We start from the raw sequence: 4,282 nt of genomic DNA, 5'->3' as shown, positions 1-4,282 counted from the left end.
GCTGATGTCTCCCTGTTTTCCCTGTGGGAGATTAATGTATTATGTCTTGAGGTTGTCAGGGTTGACTGTAGTTTTACTGATAGGTTGGACAATGGATTTCTATAGGATGGTTTGGATAGGGATGGTGCTGCTTCTGTCAGGGAGTTAGACTAGGTAACTTCTGGACATCTCTTCCAGCTCTACTTTTTGTCTATATGTGGATCTCTACTACTATGGTAAGGTAAGCAGTGGGTTGATGTAGAGTAGACAGTAGTTAAAGATGATATTATGGAGGATGGGAAATGATAGAATGAGCTAGGTTTTCAGCAACAAAACACTTTTACAAATAGACAAAGCTTTATTCTTGAACCTGCATAGGATTTTAATAAAAGAAAAAGGTTTTCACATAGGCATAAATCCAGGCTTCAAGCTACAATCACAAACTACTGTATTCTGTTCATCAGCCAGCTGGGTTTCTTTTTATAGATTACTACTGTTTTATTATCAAGTGTTCGTTTAGTCTTCGGTCCTGTCGAGATTACACTAATTAGTTAACTCCCTGCTAGCAGGGGAAGAAGTAGGCTACTCCAGCCTGTCACAATGTATGCTGCAATATAAAACCACAAACAAATGAACATCTAGAATACAAAAGTGGAAAATGGATGTAAAAATATATGTACATTGTCCAGCAAAAATGTGAATCTAACCTTTTTACCACTGTACTGAATTTAAAATAGTTTCCTTTATCTAAAAGGAATTATGTATGTTATGCTACAAATGTTCAGTTACTAAAATATTACTTTCATTGCTGAAATGGTGTTCTAGATTTATCCACAGAAATTGACTTAACCAAATCCACTGACAGAAGCGGTTCCATTTTATATGCAAGATAAGCTGTGATTCACAAAGCCCTGGCCTTTTGTATCTTCCTGGGTATTTTTTATTGTCACAAGTATCTCTCTCAATTCAGAACTTCTGACACAAAAGGTAGCTTGCAACTATAAGTAGGCATCTTTTCTTGCCCAGGCCCCCCATATCACCATTAGGATGACCATGATGATCACAGTGTAAAGTGTATGAACTGTAGATAGTTCATCTCTGCGGTCCTGTTCGCATCTGCAGGAACTGTGCCAGTTCTCACTCATATTTGCAGGCGTTTTTGCCCTGTGAGCACGGAGAGAATGTATTCTGTCAAAACAAAAAGCAAGATATGATTAAAACTGGCTCTTTTTTTGTTAAGAGTCCTATAATATGATAGTGAACTCCTTGGAACATATTAAATCATTGACTAGATTTGCCAAAGAACACCTCATGCTGTACAGGGTTAGTAGGAGAATCTCCATAACTGGAAATAAGCAACACTTACCAGCCACTTGGTACATCTCCAACAATGATAGACAGGAGAGGCTGGGTACATGCTTGTCAGAGGATGTACTGTGCTTCTGGCAAAAGTTATTCTTCATTTTCTTGTTGATAAAAATCAGTTGTGTGAAACATTCTCTTTTGTTTCTTAGTGTTCATGAATAGGGGCAAATTGAAAAGACTGGAGACTGAAATTCTCTTTTATTCACTGAAAAGAAGCAGCGCTACCATTTAAGCTTCCCAAACTGCCTCTGACAATCTATTTCCAGCTGTACCAGGGAAGGGACACACAGTACTTTAGTATCCAGGACACTGAATGTAATCATTGACCAAGGGTACTAGTCGTGATTGATAACTGTGCTGTAAGCCTCTGTCCAATAGCAGCTGTACTGAGAATGATCTTTTGTGTATTTGTGATACCTTTCCCATATGGTTTCACAAGGCTTTATAAACACAGGGCACATCTACTGGAGATGTTTACTGTGGAGCTGCTTAATTAGCTCTGCAGTAAAGTCTCCGTGTCTACACCGGCAGCCCTATTATGTTGCAGTAAACTAATAAACGCTGCCATAGGTTAGTACTTGTAAACACTGGCCTTTGTGTACACTTATATTTGTCCTGTACTTCCCATCAGAGCATGCTCAGAAAGCTGTTCTCTGACCATGGAGGCTCTCTTGTGAAAGAGAATCCCCCAGTCACACTTTTAACTTGTCTCTTTTCTGTGACTGCAGGTTTGTGACCTACAGACAACTGGAAAGGAAAAGGCCCCTCACACCTTTTAGCTCAGTACCCTAGTGAACAGGGACTTGCCCAGGAACTGGGGTATCCAGGTCCAGATTCCCTGCACCCAAAGAGGCTTTGAATCAGTTTCCTGCTTCTCAACAAAGTGCTCTAACCACTTGGTTACAAGGTAGGCATTCCCTGAAGCACTCTCCAGCCTACTTGAAGCTGGCCTGCTGCAAAGCCAAAACAGAAAGAAATGTGGGCCCAGAAAAAGGCAGGCAAGCTAGATGAAGGGTGCCTCATGGGTAAGATGCTGCCCTAGAAGGAAGGTAGCTTTGTCCCTACCCCCAGCAAAGCAGAAACTAGCCCACTATTGTTGATCTGTTTTGCCTAATGAACATTAAAAGATGCAGAGAAGCCAGGGGCTAGAACCTGGGGCCCCCTATTTTCAGGGCAGCATCTGTCTCATGGAGCCACCCTCCCATTACCTTGCACATCTGCAAGTCCTGTATCTCTTACCATACTGGCTGCTTAGTGAGCCAGCTTCAGAAGAGCTGAACAGTACTCTGAGAAATTACAAGCCAGTGGCCTGCTGGTGAGAGCACTTCGCTAACAGCAGAAGATACGAGCTACTGGGTTAGGGATGGGAGAACACTCCTCCAATCTTTACTTCCTGCAGGTAAGTGCATACCTAGGTGATCCTCTTCTGACAGAGGTAGAAACAGAATCCAAAATGTGCCAGAAATTGTGCTTATGCAGCTATGAAAGCACCACAGATACACAAAGATGATTTAGCCCTGAGTGGGATGGCCCCTTTGTGAAGCAGGCATTTCTACTCACATTTTTATAAAGGAGGAAACTAAAGCACATGGAAAATAACAACACATTTTTATAAGCACCTTCTATTTATTGGAGTCTCAGTTTTAGATCCACAGTGGGAACACGATTTGTAGAAGTGCAGCAAGCTCCTTCAGTTCCTTGGGCAGAGGTATGGGGACAAGCTTGCTGCACACCAGCTGCAGCAGTTCCATAGCATGGGCACCCCAGGAATGACAGTCTGGTGCCCACTCTAATTTGGTGCCCAGGGCTAATGCTGCACTTGCCCACCCTTAGAGGCACTGTCTGACCATTGTTCTGATTTTGAGAACTGGTCAGCACTCACAACTCCATCTGAATTCAGTGCAGTGGAAATGCCAAGTTGCCTAAAACTGGTCTGCGAAGTATTAAATAACCTGTTGGTGTTTCTGCCTATATTAGCACTCGCACAACTACAGGAGCTCTAAAGAAAAATGGCAATGTAGGCACAGCCCTTGAGTGCAACACTCTGTAACACAGACACATACACACATACCTCAGAAAGGAACTTTGAGAAAAAAAATTAAAGACAAACTGTGGGTAGTAAATACCATCTTCTAAAGAAATGCATGTATTATTTAATGTGTAGTTCTTTGGACAGGATCTGTTTAGCACCTTGTAGAGTTGCAACCAAATAACAATATCCAGCAGCAGAATTTTAAGATCATCACAAGAATTCTTTCACTGTCAGGTGGTTTGCCCTCCCTCTGTTACCAGCCTGCTTAGAGGAAAGTAGTATGTACAACTTACCTTCTGGAAGAATTCATGGTAGTGATTGTGTTCCCAAGAAGACAGGCTTTCAGTCCCACCACAGTATGGGAAGGTGTTCTTTATATCCTTTTGCTTCCTCCCACACAAAGTAAAGATCTACACTGGGTGCACAAAAAGTATTTGCCACAAAATTGGCAAGCAATAATGATCTGCAAGCTCTTTTCAACTACAATTCACAAGATACTAACTTTGCTTAAACTATAGTGGACTGCCTGGTTCTTCACAACATACTGTTGAGCTGCCCAAGAACTAAGTAATGAGTGATCCCAGTTGTGCTTTAACTGCTGGGACCTTTCCTTATAAACTGAAGCAGCTAAGACGTTGCCAGAATTGCAGCTGCAGAAATAGCCCGCCCCATGGACTAATGCAGAGGAAGGAGCTGGACATGGAAAGTGAGAAGGGATGAGGTATAACCCACACATATTTCACTTTAAGCAAATACAGAGTAAGAAAGCCTTATCAGATTTCTAAGTATATTCTCTCTGATGAACAACTTATTGCCATCCTGCAATGTGGGCACTTGATTTAATTTACATGGGGAAAAATATAAAGTCATCATCATTCAAATATGTCCCAAAATTCGTAGTCATAT

At 41.7% G+C, this 4,282-nt stretch overlaps 1 long non-coding RNA gene across 1 annotated transcript; it reads right to left on the bottom strand.

Annotated features, from left to right (window-relative positions):
* Window positions 1–304: 304 nt before the first annotated feature.
* LOC109315699 lies at window positions 305–3,972 on the bottom strand. Its single transcript, XR_002102587.1, has 2 exons — window positions 3,670–3,972; window positions 305–1,167 (listed from the first exon to the last, which is right to left on the bottom strand). It is a non-coding gene; the product is annotated as an uncharacterized LOC109315699 (long non-coding RNA).
* Between the last annotated feature and the right edge of the window lie 310 nt (window positions 3,973–4,282).

This window comes from Crocodylus porosus, unplaced genomic scaffold, assembly GCF_001723895.1.
Source record: "Crocodylus porosus isolate Cpor-Errol unplaced genomic scaffold, CroPor_comp1, whole genome shotgun sequence".
NCBI classification, from domain to species: Eukaryota; Metazoa; Chordata; order Crocodylia; family Crocodylidae; genus Crocodylus; species Crocodylus porosus.
This window is presented reverse-complemented; position numbering and strand designations above follow the sequence as displayed.